The 22,704-nt window shown below is 36.1% G+C and overlaps 1 long non-coding RNA gene across 2 annotated transcripts in view; it reads left to right on the top strand.

The window, feature by feature from the left end:
- The window catches only part of LOC123801085 (uncharacterized), a 424,009-nt gene that overhangs the window by 127,625 nt on the left and 273,680 nt on the right, over positions 1-22,704 (top strand). For both annotated transcript variants that reach the window (XR_015725929.1, XR_015725930.1), the window contains exon 4: positions 274-426. This is a non-coding gene — a long non-coding RNA (uncharacterized LOC123801085). The remainder of the gene's footprint in view (positions 1-273; positions 427-22,704) is intronic.

The following is a 22,704-nucleotide window of genomic DNA, read 5'->3' as shown; positions in this document are numbered from 1 at the left end:
GGTAAGCATCAATAATAGTAATTTTATTTTTTATACAGATCAATCATAATCATTTTATTTTATAATTCTTTCTTGGAAAACGTTCAGAAGTAAATCTTTGTCAGGTATCCACAGAGACATTTATTTTATTTATTTTTATTTTGATTCCAGTATAGTTGACGTACAGTGTAAACTTAGTTTCAGGTGCACAATAATAGTGATTTCAGCAATTCTGTACTTTACCCGGTGCTCATCAGGTAAGTGTACTCTTTTTTTTTTTTTTTTTTTTTTTAGATTTTATTTATTTATTCATGAGAGAGAGAGAGGCAGAGGCAGAGAGAGAAGCAGGCTCCCTGCAGAGCAGGAAGTCCGACAAGGAACTTGATCCCAAGACCCCAGGATCATGAAAGGCAGACACTTAACTGACTGAGCCACCCAGGTGCCCAGGTAAGCGTACTCTTAATCCCCATCACCTATTTCATTCATCTCCCCCCACCACCTCCCTTCTGGTCACTCTGTTTTCAGAGTATAACTAAGAGTCTGTTTTTTGGTTTGTCTCTTTTTTTCCTTTGTTCATTTGTTCAATTTCTTAAATTCCATGTATGAGTGAAATCCTATAGTATTTGTCTTTCTCTCACTGACACAGAGACTTATTTTAATGTAATCTTTTGGAGCAAACAGAGAAAGCCATGTGTAACAGAAAAGATACGGCTGATCAGAGCTCAGATATAATAATATTACCCTTTAAAATTGCTATAAAATATATGTCATTAGTAATTACATGTTATCTAAAAATATAGAACATTAATGGGATGAATATTATGTAACCGATAAAATATTTATGTACATGCTTATATCATGTTTATCACAATCATGTAAACAATGTAATGGGAGACATAATTTTAACCATTATTAACTTTAGGTAGTTGAAATTGTGTGGCTTGTGTTACTTCAATTTTCTATATTACTTGTCATTATTTTCAACGTAATTATTTAATGAAAAATTCAAGTAATTATTGGGCTTTATATTAGGTTTTACATTTGCCATTTTTTAAAAAGCTAAACTCTAACAACCCACATATATATGCTTCTTAACCTAAAGACCAACTTTATTCTTATATATGGATTTCCATTGTATGTTGACTAAATTAGGTAAACTTATGAGAAATGAATTCATAAATTTAAAAAAAGAATTATCAATTTATTTTATTTGTATTTTGCTCTTTAGATTCTTATAATATTTAGAGTCATGAAAATATGTGAATTCATACAAGCAATTCAACCAAATAAAAATACTCTAACATTTACTTTTTTGGTAGGATTTGAGGTATAGTACTGGTACTCAGACCTTATTTTTTTTTAATTTGCATTACGAATGATAAAAAGAATAATAGTGTGTTCTAACATTACTGCAGTGGATAAGGACAAAAGGGTGGCTAATAACACAGCTTCAACATTTTTTTTTCCCTAAAAGCTTTATTCAAACCTCTGTGGGCATCAACAAAGCCTGGTGTATACACTAGCATTCGTGAATATTTTCTGTGTCCATATAGTTGCCATTTGCAGAAAATGGCATTGTTTGAAAAATTATCTTGAGTATAAAACATTGTAAATAGTAATTATATGCGGTTGCCAAAGCTTCAAAAACTGTTGATACAATTAGTGATCACATTCAATTACTTCAGTCCATTATTTATGAAAGCAGCCTAATGTGCGCCTGCACACACAGACACACAGACACACGAGCACGCACACACACACACACACACAATTTCATAAATAATTTTAGTGACAATTACTAAACCAACAACCCCACAGTTACACAATAAGGCAATTTGCTAATATGTGTAAAAGTAAAGAGAAAATATTGGAAAGCAATGATGAGATCAGTATTCAAAACAATGGAGCAAAAGAAGTTTTGACAGAAAGAAGCATGATCAATGTGATTGTGGTTTTCAGTATTTTAAGGGTGTATAGATTTTTAAATTTAGGTAGAATCTATTAAGAGTCAGCCCTATTAGATTAGTTAAAATTTGTGACGTGTTGAGGATATGAGAATGTTAGATTAAGGCTAATTCTATAATCAGGCCACTTAAAAAAGTCCCTAGAAGAAACAAAGCTAGAAGTAGAGTGAAGAAGGTACAATGCAGCTTACCAAAAGAAAAAATAAAATATCACTAAAATTAAAAATGAAGTAATGGTAGTTACCCAAAGGAGAGAAACTAAGAGAAGAGAAGGAAGTCCACACAGATCTGGTAGATTTCCATTGGCTACCAATTGTGCATCCCACTCAAGAGGGAGTTTATCCATTCCTCAAAACCAGTCTAGTCATTAATTGATAGAATGAAATAGAGATGCCAGTACATTAGTTATAAGCCCAGAATGAAAGCGACATTCTAGCTTCTACTCGTGCTCTTGGAACACAGCAACCATGTGATCAAACCCAGGGAAGCCTGTGAGATGCGAAGAAATGTAGAAGGGCTGATGCAGTCTCTCCCCGTTGAGGCCATTGTAAACCTGCGGAGCAGCTCCCTGCCAACACGTGAGGGAGCCCAGCTGAGTGAAGAGGTGAACTATTCACCTGGGTCCAGTGCAAACTGCCATCCTACTGCATTGGGATTAAGTAAATGCTGCTTCTTTTAAGCCACTAAATTTTGAGATTTTTTTTTGTTATGCAGGAAATGCTAACTGACAAAAAAAAATTATTGGAAGATGCTAGAAAAGCAGAACAAAAACTGTTAGAAAAATAGTGAGCGATCCATTAGTGGAGCCTAAAAAAGTGGTGAGAAAATTGCTATAGCAGGTAGAAAAAACCCATTGACCCTGATATTTTTAATTGATTTTGGCAAATAATAAACAATTTGTTTTCACTGCATTTGAACACAAACAGTCTAGGTCTACAAAATGGTGCAGCAGGAAGCTCCAAATTCTTGCTTTTCCACAGTAACACTGAAAAATAACATTGAAAAACAGGCAGAAACTGTCAGAACCAACCTTGTCAGAATCACAAAAAACAGTCACAGGTTTACAGCAATGAAGTGGACACCAAATCAATAAAAAGTAATGTGAAAATGGTAGGGAAGTTTTTTGGTATTTTTACTTATCCTTTCCCTGCTCCGTTCCCGGCTCACCAATGATCTTGAAGATAACACTCCACATTCCCAGGGTGGAAGCTGGGAACCTGGTTTTAGAGGGATAAGGGCAGACATTATTTGCAAATTTTGGGGTTCATCTATTCTAAGCTCCCTGGGGGCTACCCAAAGGATTGATACAAGGCGCTCATCTCTGATGTGCCTAACTCAGAACTCATTCCTCACTGAGAAGAGGTGGGCATTGCCCAAAAATATGATAGGTGAACGAAAACTTAGAATTGTCTGAAGCAAAAGAATACATTTGAAACGTACATACAGGCATTTGCGTAAAGCCTGAGAGATGAATTTATCTGGGGAAGTAGTTTCTTTGGAAATTAGGGTATTTAAAAGTGCCTATGTATACTACCAAGTTTAGAATGCCATGTGCATGCCCAGGGAAGGACACATGCTAAGACCTGAGAAGGTATTTATGACCTGGGAAGACCCTACAAGGAATGCTAAATGTAGCACCCCTAAGGAACAATGGCATTGGGGTGAGAAATTAAGTTTTCATTAGTATAGAAGGTTAAATTTATAGAAAAAAATTCTAGTAAAGTGAATTTTAAAATTCTGAATTACAAAAATGTAAATGGATATCTTGCATCTGGTAATAGATATCTTTCATATGAAAAATGTGGAATATGTCCAAGACCCAAAATCAAGGAGAGCGAGAAAATCAGAAAATGTGTGAGAATGCTAAAGATCTCTTATTTCTCAAGATGGGTCATGCTAAATCTTCGTAACCTAACATATGGCCTGTAAATACCTCATATACAAGTTAAGAGTTAAAGGCTGTGAATAAACTAAATAGTGGGAGATTAAATGAGAGACACCACCAAGGAAGACCCCTTGAAGTGTGGAGGGAGTCTTAGACCAATCTCAAATGGCTACTGGGGACCTGGGAACCCATGGAGGCTGGACTGATTGGGACCTCTTGGCTGAACAGATTTACCACATTCAGCTATTAAAAATCAGACAAGAAACAATGAAAAATTAAAAAGTGATCATTGATGGAAGACAGTGATGCTACATGGATTCTGAAACCTGTATGTCACTGAAGTAAATAAAAAAATAATGAATATCTCATAATGTCCCTATGCAAGGTTTTGTGGAACATGAGTTCCAAATCAAAATTTATAAAACGTAGAAGGGAATCAGCTTGCATGAGCAAAATTCAGCAGAACAAACAAACTGAAGAGGAGTTTCACAAAGGCTGCGTGTATTGGAATTATCAGCTGTAACATAAAAACATAATTGAAGGAACAGAAGAAATTACATAGCAAACACCAACAGGTGTATTATTTGAAGTAATAAATATATTTTCTAGAAATTAAAACCTAAAATTTTAAGTTAAAAACTGCATAATGCTCCAAATAGGAAAAGATAAAGAGTAAATACTGTATACACAATAAATATACTAAGCACAGATAAAGAGAGATTAGCTGAACTAAAATTCAAAGTTAAGTAAAAATGAGCAGATTAAAAAGAGATAAAAAACATGAAAACTGCTGAAACATCCAAAATGGAGTAAGTTCTAGTTGTGGAACCAGAATGAAGGAATGGGGAAGAGGATAATGTGTAAGCAAGGGGAAATGTAGAAGGTGTTACACATAAACATATTGCAAGATTGATGAACAACACAAATCATCTAAATGAGAAAACACAATACAGGAAAGAGATACGACTGGGGGAGAGATACATCTAAAAGCCTTGTGCAAAATTGTAGAAAAACAAAGACGAAGAGGAGCACAGCAAACTGCCAAAGAAAACAATGTAGATGACCGAACATGGGGTATTAATGAGACTGGCAAAGGACTTCTCAAAAGAAAATAGAACCCCGAAGACTTTGAAATAATATGTTCAAAATGGTGGGGGAAAAATCACTATAAAACTGCTATTCCCAGTGAAACTATATTTTTGAAGAATAACACTGAATAATGATGTTTTCAAATAAGCATATATTGAGAGTAAACTCGCAATTACAGATAAATATTCACTTAGGAAGAAAGGAGAAAATGCGGGAAGGAAGGCCAGAGAGGCTGAACAAATATTAACTGTCTAAAATATATATATATATATATAGCTTACGGTTTATGGTATAAAATAAATACTAGAAAATAAGAACATGTAAGTTGGAAGACAATGACTGGCGTTAGAGTTCTAGAGCTAACCTTGCCCTTTGTTAAATGTGGACGTTATTTCCACTGTAAAAAGAAATAATAGAAGTGAGAGTAATCAGTCAAGAACTCCTTTTATTGACTGTGCAGTAGCATGGTATCAGACCAGCCTTCCCACTGAGGAACAGACAATGGCTGCATGGAATCATGCAACAACTACAAATGGAGTTTTAAGAGTCATTGCAGGCTAATAACGCTACACAGGAGTTGACGGCCAGATTCCAGAGAAAAGGCAGCACACTGTGGTGACGGCAGTATTCACTTTAACCTTCTCACTTAGTGATTGTGCCAAATTTTGGCACATAGAACAACCTGAACTTCTAACTGGTGCTGGTGTTTTGCTTGCCAGACATCAGTTATGGCTTTTGGACATGATGTATCTTCTGGACCTTTCTTGGAACATAGTCGTCTGCTGGGTTTTTGTATCTTTATTATTATATCCATTCCAGTATGTCCACTTTGTTGTGACCTTTAATCCCATAATCACCAGCTACACGAAATTTCTGTCACTTTGATTTTCCTTAGTGTGGGGACCATTGTTTTCTCTGTGTTTCGTGGAACTATCATGGCAGGAAGTTTGGATTATCCCCTCAGTTTATAGCTGGGTGCTAAATCTTCTTCAGACAGTGCTCCAAATCATCTGCCTCACATTCAGGTGAAGAGGGAATGCTTGTTCTTATCAGGGATTGATAGCCTTATTTGGGGATTCAGAATTCAAGAATTTTGGCTCATGAACTCAGATACCTCCATCCATGTTGTCAGAGTCCTGTTCTTTCCAAAGCAAAGCTCTGACTTTGGTGCAGTTTGTCTGCTTTGGTTAGGATTTTAACATTTTGGAGCTCAGCTTTCCTGATGAATAACTATTTGCTCTGACACTCAGTTTTCTCTGCCTTCCTCCTGAAGACAGGCTCCTTGTGTGCTGTCAAGGAGACGATTTGGCTTTCACAGCGGGCTTTCAATTGCCAGTTAATCTCTCTCAGATTTGCATTATCTTCCCTAGTGTGTGAATCTAGTTTAGCAATAGCCTTCCACATTCACAGTCTGTGTTTTTAATTTTTCTATGACTGCATGACAATATTACTGCAAAGTTAGAATGTAGTTTAAAATGGCAAATATGCATTATGTTACAGTTTGTGTGAGTCAGGAACTCAGGCGTGGCAGCTGAATCTTCTGCTTAGGATAGTCTGAGGTTGTAGTCAAATATAGAGTGGGTTGCAAGCTCATCTGGAGGCTTGACTAGGGTACGAGCTGTTTTCCTGTTTGCATGGATGCTAGCAGCATTCGTTTCCTTGTGCATGTAGTTCTGAGCTTCACTTCAGATATTTGTACTGTCTCATGGCTACAGGATGCCCTCAGGTCCTAGAGGTCATTGGCAGGCTCCGCCATATGCAGTTCTTCAATATACCACTTCCTTCTTTGTGGCAAAAAAAAAAAAAAAAAGAAAGAAAAGAGAGAGAGAGAAAACACTAACCAGATGGGAGCTATAATCTTAAATAACACAATCATTTTATTACGTACATGTTGTTGTGTATATATTATCACCTTTTCCATATTCTGTTGATTAGAAGCAAGTGACAGGCCCCACTTACACTCAAGGGGAGGGGATAACACAAAAACGTGAATAGTAGGATGTGAAGATAAATGATGACACTCTAAGAGTCTGTGTACCACCATAGGCATACTCCTTAATTCATAGTTTTCAAATACTTTATATATTGTACCTGCTTGTACATTCCCTTCTACCGGTATAGTAAAATATTCCAGTTTATCACCTTTAAAAGTTTTAACAGTTGTAATGCTACCTTCTCTTAGTGTCTATCCATGTCATTCACACCAGTGATAGGGTCTTTGTTGCTTGTCAGTGATTGAGTGATTCCATTCCAAAGCGCTATCTTACTGCTCTTGGGCAACTCCTGGCACCACCTTGTAGCTTTTCTAGGAAACTGATAGAGAAATTAGAGTACGGGGTGTTTTAATGTGAGACCTCAGAACCAACACACATGGAAGAAAGGAGAAAGAAACCAGATTGGGCAGAGGAAGAGGTGAAACTGGATTGCAGTCCAGGCAGCCTTTGCTCACTGCACATTGCAGCTGAAGCTAAAATAGCCCATCTGAGATTTTCAATCTTCTGCTAGAAAGACTACCTTCGTACACTGACCATATCCAATTATTGGATGCACGTGTACCTGGGATGGTACGAATTAAGGTGACACAACTTCTTGAAGTTGAGTTAATTCCTACAGAGGCTGAAAGCTGAAGCTGTCTTCTGCAAGTACTCCCAGCGGCCGGAGCAACAGTTTCTTCCTTGAGGGGAAACATGAGTGGTCCATCAAGTCGAAAACCACTTCCCACTTCCTCTTCAGAACAAAGAAACTCATTCCACCATCTACTGGATATATTGACTTCTGATAGCTTTTGCCACTGACTCTCTTCCCAGAAATTTCTCTAGTCTGAAGAAACCTGCTTTGCCCAAGTGTATTCCTGGTAGCAGCCTGGGCTAATATCCCATTAATGTTAGTTGAGAGCAGGAAAGGATGGTCCATTGTCTCAACTGAAACAACTCTGAAGATCCTTCTAGTTCCAGATTTTTCTGTGGGATTGTTTGAGGCCTCTGATGCCTCACAAAGTCCAACTGCTCTTTCTGTCCATTCCCTCATAGATGTTATTCCCAGGAGAGCACTACCAAACAGACAAACAACCCTGCATACTTATCTCAGTGTCTGTTCCAGGGAACCTGACATAAAACACTTGGCTTTTGATAACTTCCCAATTTTCTGTGATTTTTTTCAGAGGTTATAAACAGTGGTTTTGATACTAACCATGATTTTAACACTAAGCATCTTGACATTTTTCATTTTTCATAGCACCAACATTTTCTGGCATTCCTTCCTCCTGACTGGCGGTCCAGTCCCTCTTTGTTTCTCTTAATGACTCTTCCTTATTTGATTAATTGCTAATTTTGACATACCCCTGGATTCCATCCTCAACTCTCTTCTTTCTTCTCTCTCTCTCTGTTTATGTATAATCTTTCAATTCCTGTGCATACTAACACCCTCCCTGCATCCCCGCCTCTATATCCAACTGTTTCTTGACAATCCTACTTGGATGTGTGACAGACATTTTAAACTCAGCATACTCAAAACATAACATATGGCCTCCTCACCATTGTTGTGCTTCAGTAAAACTGTTTCATTGACAATATTCTCCATCTCAGTAAATGTTATCACTGTCTCCAGTTTGTCACACCAAAATCAACGATGTTATCCTTGACTCTTCCTCTTTCCTTCATTCTCTGCATAAAATACATTAGGAAGTATTGTAAGCCCTATCTGTGAAATGTAACCAAGTTGTATCAATTCTTACAACTACCATCATCATCTTTATTCTGGAAGTCTGGCTAAAGATTCTAATTCCTCTTCATCTATTCACTCTTTCCACCAAGAATCTCTTTGTTATAATTGAGCCAATTTGATTTTTTTTTAAATGATAAATGGTATCTCTCACTCTCATGCCATCATTTCAATTCTCTATCACCTTTGAATAAAATTTACATTTCTTATCACAGTTTATATGGCCTAAATTATCTACACACTGTTTGCCTTACCAACCCCATCTCCTTTCCTTCCGGGCTACCTGGAAGTGTCTCAACTCCTCTGGCTTTTTTCATAGTCCATAAAAATGCAAGTTTGTTTTCAACTTGGAGCCTGTGCAAAGACTGATAACAGAATCTCGGCATCCATCCTTTCCTTCTTGCTTTCTGTAATATAACCACCTGAATTGTGGCTGTAACGGGCTTGGCAGCCGCAGACTGTACTCTCGGTCTCTTTATTAAATTGTGACCAGATTCAGGCCAATGTAATGTGAACAGAGGTAATATATATCACTTTCATGTCATCTCCATAAAGATTGCTGTCCTGTGCTTTTACTCTTTATACTTGCCATGAAACGGTGAGGGCTGGAACAGTCTTGGGAGCCTGAGGACGACAGAGCCACACAGGAAGGCCTGGACCACATATCTTGGAGTTTTCATGAGAGAAACAAACTTCTGTCTTATTTAAGTCACTGTAGTAGGAGTTTGTTTGCCCAGAATGCTGTTTCCCCAAAACTTTGCATGACTCTACCCTTTTTATCACTTACATCTGTGGTGAAATATCCTCTTAAAGGGAACTTCTTCCACTGTTCTCAGAAGCTCTTTATCCATTCACACTAATTGAAATGCCTGGTTGTTTTGTTTGATTTTTGTTTTGCAAAGGCAAAGAGAGAGAAAAAAAAAAAATCTTATGTGCCTTATTTACCCCTGTTAACTTACCAGTCACAGACCCAGAGTACATACTCATTAAATTTTTTTTGAATGTGGTTAGACAGTAACTATCTTCTACCGGTGATTTTCCTAACAAAGTAAATAAACTATGTAGTAATTTAAGCAGTAAATTATGTTATGAATTCTTTTCTTTGCTTAATAGCTAAGTGCTGATACTGGATTTTTGGATAATTATCTGAAATAGGATCTTCACATATATTCCTAGAAATATTTAAATATGTGAGAGTTAATAAAGTAGATGGAAAACATTCAAAAATACATTGTATGGAATTTACTATTTTAAAAAATGGCCTAATATATTTTTATAGTATATGTTGCCATTATTTACTTGTATACATTTTAAAAGGTACTCAATCTTCTACATTGAAATGGAAAAATATTGCTGGGGGTAATTTCACTCTGAGGAAGTGTCCTAACTTCAATGCAGGGTCTATTTTTTTTTCTGGGACCTTTATAAGGAAGTTCTTTATTCTGTCAGAGGAAGCAGAATAAAATGTTCCCCTATTTACCATCATATACAAAAAATAATCTGCCTACCAGAGAACATTGATAATGGCAAATGGAATATAGCCAGAAAACCAAACATGAATGCCAGTGCTCAGTTAGAGAAATGAATGAAAAGCTACAGCACTCCAGGGTCATTCCTATTCTCTAATAAATTGTTCAGTAAATATTTTTCCTGAGGATAATGGTGAAAAAGAAATCCTCCTTTAGAAATCAGTGTTACCGGAATGATGCCTTGAGCAAGGACGTAAGCAATGACAAATTCTTCAGCCTTAGTTCTGTAAAAATAATTCTGGAAAACGAGTCGTTATTTGTTCACACATCCTATGTTAAAAAGAAACCACAGAAATCAAATGGAAAATATATACAAGAAAAGAACAAACTAAGGGTTGTCATTTGTTTCTTAGTGAAGACATAGCTGATGTTTTCTGAATAACACTATACAGTTTCTTTACAAATAGATGGGTTTTCAAACTGCTATGTACAGAAATATTTAATTTATATTCATATATATTCAAGTAAAATTATATAATTATTACATATAATTTTATATACACACACACACACAGAGTAAGGGATTTGATAGATTAGGGGGCCAATCAAGGGAAAAAATATAAGCAGGTGGCATAATGTACTCAGCTATTGGGAGATGCTTTGACAGGTTTGTATGCAGGGAAAGCCCATCATCACATGAATCTGTTCCGAGGTTGCTGGGGATCCAGGAGGGGAGCCTAAGTGTCTAGGGGATATAGCTCAGCAACACAGCAGGGAGTTTCTGGGTCAGAGAGCTTTCAAGGACAGCATGTCCTGAGGCCTTTATGGCCCTAGAAGCTAGCAATAGCTAACAGATGAGGGTTGAGGTTTTATGGTTTGTGCAAAGCAGGTAGGCTATACATGGCTAAAAATCTTGTTTGGGCTATTGTTAACAGATGTGGATTTGTAAACATTTAAATTTGGCACCAGTGGGCTTTTGAGTAAATGAGTCTCAGTCTGCAGTATAGAAAATAATGTGCTCAGACTACCATTTGTCTCAATTATGTAATACATACATAGTTTTTTCTGCCTTTCTATTTTTCTTTCTATCTATCATCTACATATCCAAATCCTATTGTAGAATGTGGCTTCAGAGGTTCTAAACAAATTTTTTGTCATATCTGTTGGGATCATGATTTTTAAAACAATGCTTTAGTTTTTTATGTTGAGATACTTGGCCTAGATAAACACTGAGTTATTACATATCCACTGTTATAAAAATGTAATTGCCTAAAATTTTGACAGCTAATTCGCCAACAGTATCATTTGTGAAATCCCCGAATCCTCTAAACTTAAAATTCTAGTTCTAGTGATGCTTTCCTAGAGAAATAAGGTAAGATGTTGGAAATATTTTCCAACATCAGGCATTCAAACTCAGTACTCTTTATAATAACAGAAATGGAAAACAATCAGAATTTGCAACAAGGATATGATAAGGTAAATTTTGGAAATGATGCATTTTACAACTTATTGAAATATTGAGAAAATCCTTCCTTTACATTACAAGTTCCATGAAATGACAGACATTTTCTGTTTTGTTCTTGTTATACAAGTCATAGAAATTGTGTTACATAGTAGGCCTCCAGTAAATACTTATTGAATGCTAGATGTTCTCCCCTATATAAATTGCATAGAAAATAAGCCCATAAAATATTACAGAATGTCAAAGAAGATTATGGTTTATGGGATTATATATTATTTTTTATTTCTTGCTTGGATTTTATAATTTTAAAAATCGACAATTGTATGGATGAATTGATCCTCACAAAAATTACACTAAAACTAATCTAGAGTTACTAAGCCAAGGGTTAATGCAATTTTTCTGTAAAGGGTAAGATAGTAACTGTTTTAAGCTTTTGGAGCTTATGATATCTGTTGCAGCTGCTCAGCTCTGGTCTGGTAACATCAAAGTAGCCATAGAGTATGCAAATGAAAGAATATGGTGGTGATTCTGAGACCAAGAAGTTTTTGTTTTGGTTTTGCATTATTAAGACAATTGACATATATATTATAGAACTTTAAGGTGTACAATGTGATGATTTAATACACACATATATTATGAAACGATAACCACAAAAAATTTAGTTTACATATCTATCACCTCACATAATTAAAATTTTTGTGTGTTGAGAAAACATTCAAAATCTACTCTCTTAGCAACTTTTGAGTATATCATTTAGTACTGGTAGTATAGTCACCATGCTGAGTATTGATCCCCAGAACTGGTTCATCTTATAACTGTATCTTTTGGTCAACTTCTCCCAGTTTCACCCCCCCCATCCCCCAGCCCCTGGCAACTCCCATTCAACTCTGTTTCTATGAGTTCAGCTGTTTTTAGATTTCATATGTAAGTGAGATCATGCACTATTTGTCTTTCTCTGTCTGACTTATTTCACTTACCATAATGTCTTCAAGGGCTTTCTGTGCTATCACAAATGGCAGAATTCCTTCTTTTTTATGGCTGAAGAATATTTTATTACATATATATACCACATTTCTTTATCCATTCATCCACTGACAGCCAATTAGGTTGTTTCCATGTCTTGGCTATTGTGATTAATGATGCAATAAACACTGGAATGAGGTTATCTCTTTGATATCCTGTTTTCATTTCCTTTGCATATATACACAGAAGTAGGGTTGCTGCATCATATTTTCATTTGTTCTACTTTTAATTCGCTCAGTACTGTCTGTACTGTCTTTTGTAGTGACTATAGCAATTTAAATTCTCACTAACAGTACAGAAAGATTCCCTTTTCTCTGTATTCTTGCCAGTACCTATTATCTCATCTTTTTGATAATAGCCAATTTAAACAGGTATAAGGCAATATCTCACTGTGATTTTGATTTGCATTTCCCTGATGATTAGTGGGTGTCTTTCATATATTTATTGGCAACTTGTGTGTGTTCTTTAGAAAAATGTCTGTTTAGGTCCTCTGCCCGTTTTTTACTTGGAGTATTTGTATATCGCTGTTGAGTTGGTAAATTCCTTATATATTTGGGATAATAATCCCTTATCAGATATATGATTTGCAAATATTTTCTCCCATTATGTAAGTTAACCCTTCATTTTCTTGATGTTTCTTTTGCTGTGCAGAAGCTTTATAGTTTGATGTAGTCCCACTTATTTATTTTTGCTTTTATTGCTTGTACTTTTATTGTCATACTCCCCCTCCCCCAAATGGTGCCAAAAGCAATGTGAAGGAGATTTTTTTCCTATGTTTTTTTCCCTATGCTTTCTTCTAGTAGGTTTGCAGTTTCAGGCCTTATATTTAAGTCTTTAATACAATTTGAATTAATTTTTCTGAGTGATGTAATGTAGGGGTCCAGTTTCATTCTTTTACAAGTGAATATCCAGTTTTCTCAGCACAGTTTATGGAAAAGATTACCTTTTTCTCACTGAGTATTCCTGGCTCGCTCATCAAATATTAATTGACTGTACATGAATGAGTTTATTTCTGGGCTCTCAATTCCCTTCCATTGGTCAACGTATCTGCCTCTGTTAGTACTGTACTGTACAGTACTGTTTTGATTACTGTAGGTTTGAGGTAAACATTGAAATCAGGAAGTGTGATGCCTCCAATTTTGTTCTTCTTTCTCAAGATCGTTTTAGCTATTTGGGGTCTTTTGTGGTTCCATATGAATTTTAGGATTGTTTTTCTGTTTCTGTGAAAAATGCTATTGGAATTTTGATAGAGATTGCATTGAATTTATAGATGGCTTTGGATAATATGAACATTTTAACAGTATTAATTGATGTGATCCATAAGTAAGGGATATCTTTTCATTTATTTGTGTTTTCTTCAAGTATTTCATTAATGTCTGATAGTTTTTGGTATAATGATTTTTCACCTTGTTGGTTAAGTTTACTCATAAGTATATTGTTGTTTTTGATGCTATTATAAATGGGATTTTCTTCATTTCTTTTCAGTTATTTCATTGTTAGTATGTAGGAATGCTACTGATTTCTGTGGGTTGATTTTGTGTCCTGCCACTTAATTGAATTCATTCATTAAGTTTTAATAGGGGTGTGTGTGTGTGTGTGTGTGTGTGTGTGTGTGTGTGTGTATGTGTATGAAGTCTTTAGATATAAGATCAGGTCTTCTGCAAACAGACAATTTTACTTCTTCCTTTTCTATTTGGAATCCATTTATTTATTTATTTATTTATTTATTTATTTATTTATTTACCTAATTGCCCTAAGACTTTATAACTATGTTGAATAGAATGGTGAGATGGAGCATCCTTGTCTTGTTCATGAGTTAGAGGAAAAAATTGTTAAGCTTTTTATCATTGGAGTATATTTATGGATTTGTCATACATGGCCTTTTTTATGTTGAGGCATATTACTTCTACATCTAATCTGTTGAGAGCTTTTATTATGAAAGGGCGTTGAATTTTGTCAAATGTTTTTTTTTCTGTATGTATTGACATGATCATATAATTTTTATTCTTCATTCTATTAATGTGATGTATCATGTTTATTAGTTTGTTTATATTGAACCATCCTTGCATCCCAGGGATAAATCCCACTTGATCATGGTATATGATCTTTTTAATGTGCTATTGAATATGATAGCTAGTATTTTGTTGAGGATTTTTGCATCTCTGTTCCTCAGAGATATTGACCTATAGTTTTCTGGGTTTTTTTGTTTGTTTATTTGTTTTGTAGTGTCCCTATCTGGCCTTAGTATAAAGGTAATGCTATTTTCAAGTGTTCCCTCTTTTTGAAATAGTTTGAGAAGGAATGGCATTAATTTTTCCTTATGTGTTTTGTAGAATTCACCAGTGAAACCATCTGGAGCTGGGCTTTTCTTTATTTGAAGGCTTTTGATTACTGATTCAGTCTCCTTTGTCATTATTGGTCTGTTCATGTTTTCTGTTTCTTCATGATTCAGACTCAGTAGGTTATATAGTTCAAGGAATTTATCCATTACTTCTAGATTATTCAGTTTTTTGGCATATAACTGTTTAGAGTAGCCTCTTATAATCTTTTGTTTCTGTGATATCAGTTGTAATGTCTCCTCTTTCATTTATAATTTAGTTTTTAAAATTCTTTCTGTTATTTTCTTGGTTAGTCTAGCTAAAAGTTTATCAATCTTTATCTTTAAAAAACTCAAACCTTATTTTTATTTATTTTTTTTCTATTGTCCTTCTAGTCTCCATTTCATTTTTCCTGTATTTCCTTCCTTTTGCTCACTTTGTGCTTGGTTTCATCTTCTTTCTCTAATTCCTTGTGTAAAATTGAGTTTATTTGAAATTTTTCTTTTTTCTTAAAGTAGGTATTTATTGCTATAATCTTTCCTCTTTGAAATGCTTTTGCTGTCTCTCATAAGTTTTAGTGAGTTGTGTTTTAATTTTTGTTTGTTTTATGATACTTTCTAATTTCCTTTTTCATTTCCTTTTTTACCCTTTGATTGTTCAGGAGTACGTTGTTTCATTTATACATTTGTGAATTTTTCAGTTTTCTTCCTGTTAGTGATTTCTAGTTTCATGCCATTGGGGGGCGGGGGGAGATACCTTATAATTTCAGTTTTCTTAAATTTGTGTGCTTTGTGGCTCCCACCAAGTTCCTGGGAGGGGTCCTGCCAAATCTTTGGATGAGTACCTGGGTGGGCAAGACTGGCCCTGGACCTTGACTGTGGAAGTCTAGAAATGAGCCCATGGCTATTTTAGTTCTACAGCTAAGATTGAGGTCTGCAGACTTGGCTCTGGAAGCATGGAGATTTTCAGACACAGGTGTGTCACCCACTAGATCTCTGAGTGGACTGGACTGCTCCCTGACTGCTACTGAAGGGCTTGGAGTGGAGCATAGGGCCTTTTCAGGATTTGGGGGACAGGAGGATTTTGGGAGACAGGAGCGTCTCTTGCCGTGTCCCTGTGCCAGCAGGAATGTTCATGAAGTGTGACTGCTGGGGGTGGGGAATGGAGCTTGTTCAAGGACTACTTCTGGGTGCATAGCCAAGACCAAGGTCTGTGTGCCTGTTACTCAATATATAAAAGTAGGAGTAATTCCTTCTGGATCCCTTGGCAAATGGTACTTGGTGCAGAACCAAGGCCAAACAGGGTTGTAGCTAAGTTCACAGGGATATGGAGTCATTTCCAGGTTTGTAGCTGGGACCATGGTTGGTGAGTCAGCTGCCTAGAATGAATCTACCTTCCCAAATTGGCTCTCCCTGGTCTTGGACTACACCAGAGTTTCACAGTCGCCTACCTGCATCCCAAAGCTCCCACAAAGGCACTTTTGTCTTTAGATAGATGTCAAATTATTATTCTTCAGGGAAGATTTGAGTGGAGGATGTCTTATTCAGCCATCTTGCTGACATCCCACAACGTATTGTTGATACACCTTGCTTCAGACATAATTTATCAGCATCTGTTTCTGATATATCAGTTTATTTTGTTTTTAGTGTGATCAAATTTCTTCCATTAAGAATTAAACCAAACCGAACAATCAAAAATAAACAATCTTGATATTTAGAAGAATTTCTAATGTAGTGTTTGTGGATCTTTAACAGGCCTGGTTATCTCTGCTCACTTTGAGAGAAACTGATGATATTATATGAGCTTTAGTTTCCTGTGGGGTTGGCCAAAACTATGTTAGAACTCCATCAGAATTTGATTTCTCTCCCCTAACTCTGCTTCCTTCCTCTCTTTTCTAGAGGTCTGAGTACCAAAGACACTCCTTAATAACCCTAGTGCACAATAAAGTGTGTCTCAGAGGCTGGGAACCCAACCAGCAATTTTCATTGATTGTTTGCCACACTAGATTAAAACTCTCCAACAGCAGGCATTATTTTTGTTTCATTTAGCAGTGTATAATCAGCCCCAGAACAGTGGGTGGTACCTGGTAGACTCTCAGTAAATATTGCCTGCACGGATGAAATATTATGTAACTATTAAGATATATTATAGAATATATACTAACATAAAATGTGTTCATAACTTAAATATTAAGTAAAAAGTATAAGATTAATAATGTAAATCAATTTATATAAAATATGTATACACATATAACATTTATCAATAGAAAACTGTTAACATTGTTTCTGATTGTGGATCAATAATTTTGTCTTCTTGATCATCTATATTAAAAAATTCTTCAATTATAATTACAATTTCTGTAATTGAGTAATTACAACTTCTACCATTAATTCATTAAATAATGACAGCTTAGTGCCTCTCCGTATGGTAATTTGAGGTATAGAGAAGTGACCAAAACTGATGATAATTCGGACAGGAAACAACTGAAGGATCCATCACTTACATGTCTGCTGTTATGTCTGGAATGGCTGAGTGGGTCCAGTGTTGGTCCCACATCAATCTCTTTCTCCACTTGGCTTCCCCATGTAGCCAGCTTGGGCGTTCTTACTGAATGGAGGCCTCAGGATATAAAGACATTTTATGTGGTGACTGTTTTCCTCAGAGTGCACATTCCAAACGATTTATATAGTAGATGCCAGGTTTTTTATGATCTAGTATCAGGAGTCTTCCAGCATTACATCTGCTGAATTTTATTCATCTGAATATGCACAGACAAAGGGAGGACAGGTATGAACTATACTTTTCAGTGAGGAATGGATTCAACATACAGATAGAAGGAATTGATGGCTCCCATCTTGGATACAGGCTAATACATAGTGTTTCAAATTTATTTTTGTTCTAGGTATGGATCCAGCTTTGCTTTCTGATCCATTCCTAAAACTTTTTTATTTTGATAGATGAATTATTTGTTGTACATATTGCTAAGTCGGATGTGTTTGGACTTAGCTCTACCATAATAATTTTAAGATGTATTTTCCCTTTTTTGTTTCCTTTAAAATATTTTATATGTAAACTATTACTGATTTTTGGAAGTTTTGAAGGTTACTATTTATTTCCTTTCTATAATTAAGAAAGTTTATAATCTGTTTTACTTATAGTGTTTGACTTTTCAGACAATTTATATTACACTAAGATGCTCAAATATTAATTTAAATAAATGTATTCTTAATACAGCAACTTTAATGACTGTCTAATGACTCTCTGTACTGAGAAGCAGAAGAATAAGTACACTTAAAATATTTTCCTTGGGGGTGCCTTGGTGGTTCAGTCGGTTAGGCATCTGCCTTCAGCTCAGGTCATGATCCCAGGGTCCTGGGATCGAGTCCCACATTGGGCTCCCTGCTCTTCTCCCTCTCCTCCTTGCTCCTGCTCTCTCTTGTTATCTCTGTCTCTGTCTCTCAAATAAATTAGTAAAATATTAAAAAAAAAAATCTTCCCTATCACTATTCTGCTGATCAGTTCTCGATTCTGATTGAATACTTTGATACTTTGATTTTTTTTTAAAAAAGATTTTATTTATTTATTTGAAAGAAAGAGAGAAAGAGCACAAGAGCGGGGTGAGGGGCAGAGGGAGAAGCAGACTCCCCCCTGAGCAGATGTGGGACTCTGTCCCAGAACTCTAACATCATGACCTGAGCCAAAGGCAGACGCTTAACTGACTGAGCCACCCAGGTGTCCCAATACTTTGTTATTTTTATTTCTTTTGGTTATAATGTTTCTCCTTTCTTTCTTTCTTTCTTTCTTTCTTTCTTTCTTTCTTTCTTTCTTTCTTTCTTTTTTTTTTTTTTTTCAGTTTTTACACCTTAATTTGACAATCAGCAACCAGTTCTCATCCACATTAACTGTCGGTAGATCGTTCAAAGTGGTGACAGGTACATAGGCAACCAATGTATAGAGTTTGGTGAATCTTCATCCTTGTTATGTTTTCTGGACAACCCCACCTGAATACAATAGGGAACATTCCTTATTCCTTTGGCCTGGACAGCTGTGTTCAGCCTGGTGTCCATGTGCACATCTGGAGTTTCCGTTTCCTTCATGCCAAATTTCCAGATCTCTTTGCTCACGGGGCATGCTTCTTGAAACCCACCATGGATGCAGTTGTGAATGTTGATGGTGTATTCTGGGGTCACTTCCTCGATGGCAGAATGGCTTTTCTTGCTACCCTTCGTTGTGGGAGCCAATCTGCTGGGCCCTGGTTAGAAATGAAAGCAGTTATAATATTTCTATTTAAATATTGCATTTTGATCTTTTTAACTTGTGTCTTCAGCTTTTCCTAATCTTAAATATTTATAATACTTAAATTTTGTCATTAAAGTCCAATATTTAGCCTTATTTCTCCATTTAAATGGATTCAAACTTAGTGCTTTTAGCAGTTCTACTTTCAACTGTTGATTGACACTTGAAGAAATTCTGTTTCTTATTTTCAAGCATGTTAACAGATATCTATTATTTGAACTTTAAAAGAGCTGACATCATATCTCTATCACATTTTCTTTCTTCAAGAGCACTATGGTTATATAGGTATTACTGTACTCTCATCTAGTGTTGAACATTCCTCCCAAAATATGTTATTCTCCGTTGGTTTGCACATTTAATTCATACTTTGTTAGCAGGCATTTTACCTTCCTTATCCATCATTTTAACTCTTATTTTTTACCTTTTTTGTTTCTAATATGCATGCTTTTCTATGTGCAAAATTTAGATGGCGTTGCATAAGGACAGTGAAACTTTAGCTTCTCCCAAAACCCCCAGGGAGGCAGAACGGATCTCCACTTCTTACTTAAGTTAGAGAGCACAAAAGACCTCACATGAAATGAAAGTCTTACAAGATGAATCTTGCCCTCCTCAAAAATCTGCTGCTAGCTCTGCTGGTTATCTTTGATAAGTAACTATACGCAAGTCTCAACATAACCTGAGCAGTGAAATTGATTTCTTTTATAGGAGGCATTGCTTATTAAAAAACCAAAAAACCAAAAACCACAGGTCCCAGCAGTTTTTGGAATTTCTTCTTAAGCTTGTAAATAATGACAGTCAGAATTCCCTTAGCATATAAATGTGGAAAGGGTAAGGAGGCACAGGAAACCACACATATTAGAATGAATTTACTGTGCCAAGCAAAAGCCAGAAGGATATTAAATTGACTTTCTTCATTAAAATAATAGGAAATACACTACTGAGTGTAGTGAGATCAGCACTCCCTGTCCTCTGTGATCCAGAGCTGATAGGAAAGGATTATTAGTGAAGTGTTTATATTTTTCTATTTTTTTTTTCCTTATTTAGTGTTTTATTCTGTCTTATGTTTTCTTCCCTTGTATGGAAAGTTCTATGTTCTAGGAAAACATTTTTTACTCATAAAGCACAAATGAATTAATGATAGTCTATTTATAAAAATCACTGTTAGTATTTGACTAGTAGGAAATCCATTTAACAATGATATAGCTAACATTTTTATTTTGAAGGAACAATTATATCTTTTGTTGAATTTTAATTCCAGTAGTTAATATACAGTGTTATATTAGTTTCAGGTGAATACTATAGTGATTGGGCAATTCCATACATCACCTGGTGCTCATCATGACAAGCGCACTCCTTAATCCCCATCACCTGTTTCAACCATCCCCCCATCCCGCTAGTAACCATCAGTTTGTTCTCAATGGTTAAGAGTCTGCTTTTTGGCTTGTCTCTCCCTCTTTCTCTCTCTCTCTATTTTTTCCTTAGCTTGTTTGTTTTGTTTCTTAAATACCACATATGAGTGAAATCATACAGTATTTGTCTTTCTATGGCTGATTTCACTTAGCATTATACTCTCTAGCTCCATCCATGTCATTGCAAATGACAAAATTTCATTCTTTTTATGGCTGAATAATATTCCAGTGCGTGTGTGTGTGTGTTACCGTATCTTCTTTAGCTATTCATCAATCAGTGGATACATGGGCTACTTCCATAATTTGGCTTTCGTAATTAATGCTGCAATAAACATAGAGGTACACATATTCTTTGAATTAGTGTTTTTGTAGTTTTGGGGTAAATATGCAGAGTGCGATTACTGGATCATAGAGTAGTTCTATTTTTAACTTTTTGAGGAGCCTGCATACTGTTTTCCACAGTGGCTGCACCAGTTTTCATTCCCACCAATGATGTGAGGAGATTCCTTTTTCTCCACATCCTCACCAACACTTGTTGTTTCTTGTGTTTTTCATTCTAGCCACTCTCACAGGTGTAAGGTGATATCTCATTATAGTTTTGATTTGCATTTCCCTAATGATCAGTGATGTTGAGCATCTTTTCATGTGACTCTTGGCCATCTGAATGTCTTCTTTGGAAAAATGTCTGTTCATTTCTTCTGCCCATTATTTATGTTATGTTAGTCATCATACAGTACATCATTAATTTTTGATGTAGTGTACCATGATTCATTGTTTGTGTATAACACCCAGTGCTCCATGCAATATGTGCCCTCCTTAATACCCATCACCAGCCTAGCCCAATCCCCCAACCCCCTCCCCTCTGAACCCTCAGTTTGTTTCCCAGAGTCCATAGTCTCTCGCGGTTCATTCCCCATTCCGTTCACCCCCCCTTCATTCTTCCCTTCCTTCTCCTACCTATCTCCCTACTATTTCTTATGTTCCATAAGTGAGTGAAACCATATGATAATTGTCTTTTTCTGCTTGACTTATTTCACTTAGCATTATTTCCTCCAGTCCCATCCATGTTGCTGCAAATGTTGGGTAATTGTTCTTTCTGATGGCTGAGTAATATTCCATTGTATATACGGACCACGTCTTCTTTATCCATTCTTCTGTTGAAGGGCATCTCAGCTCCTTCCACAATTTATCTATTGTGGACAATGCTGCTATGAACATTGGGGTGCATATGGCCCTTCTCTTCACTATGTCTGTATCTTTGGGGTAAATACCCAGTAGGGCAATTGCTGGGTCATAGGGTAGCTCTATTTTTAACTTTTTGAGGGACCTCCACACTGTTTTCCACTGTGGCTGCACCAACTTGCATTCCCACCAACAGCATAAGAGGGTTCCCCTTTCTCCACATCCTCTCCAACATTTGTTGTTTCTTGCCTTCTCCATTTGTGCCATTCTAACTGGCGTAAGGTGGTATCTCAATGTGGTTTTGATTTGAATTTCCCTGATGTCTAATGATTTTGAATATTTTTTCATGTGTCTGGTAGCCATTTGCATGTCTTCATTGGAAAACTGTCTGTTCATGTCTTCTGCCCATTTTTTGATTTGATTATTTGTTTCTCATGTATTGAGTTTGAGAAGTTCTTTATAGATCTTGGATACCAGCCCTTTATCTGTAGTTTCATTTGCAAATATCATCTCCCATTCTGTGGGTTGCCTCTTTGTTTTGATGACTGTTTCTTTTGCTGTGCAGAAACTTTTTATCTTGATGAAGTCCCACGAGTTCATTTTTTCTTTTATTTCTCTTGCCTTTGGGGATGTGTCATGAAAGAAGTTGCTGTGGCTGATGTTGAAGAGGTTATAGCCTAAGTTCTCCTCTGTAATTTTGATGGATTCCTGTCTCACATTGAGGTCTTTCATCCATTTGGAGTTTATCTTTGTGTATGGTGTGAGAGAATGGTCAAGTTTCATTCTTTTGCATATAGCTGTCCAGTTTTCCCAGCGGCATTTATTGAAGAGACTGTCTTTTTTCCACTGGATGTTTTTTCCTGCTTTGTTAAAGATTAGTTAACCATAGAGTCGAGGGTCCATTTCTG

The sequence above is a fragment of the Ursus americanus genome, chromosome 10, assembly GCF_024610735.1.
Source record: "Ursus americanus isolate L20-20 chromosome 10, mUrsAme1.1.p, whole genome shotgun sequence".
Classification (NCBI taxonomy): Eukaryota; Metazoa; Chordata; class Mammalia; order Carnivora; family Ursidae; genus Ursus; species Ursus americanus.
This window is presented reverse-complemented; position numbering and strand designations above follow the sequence as displayed.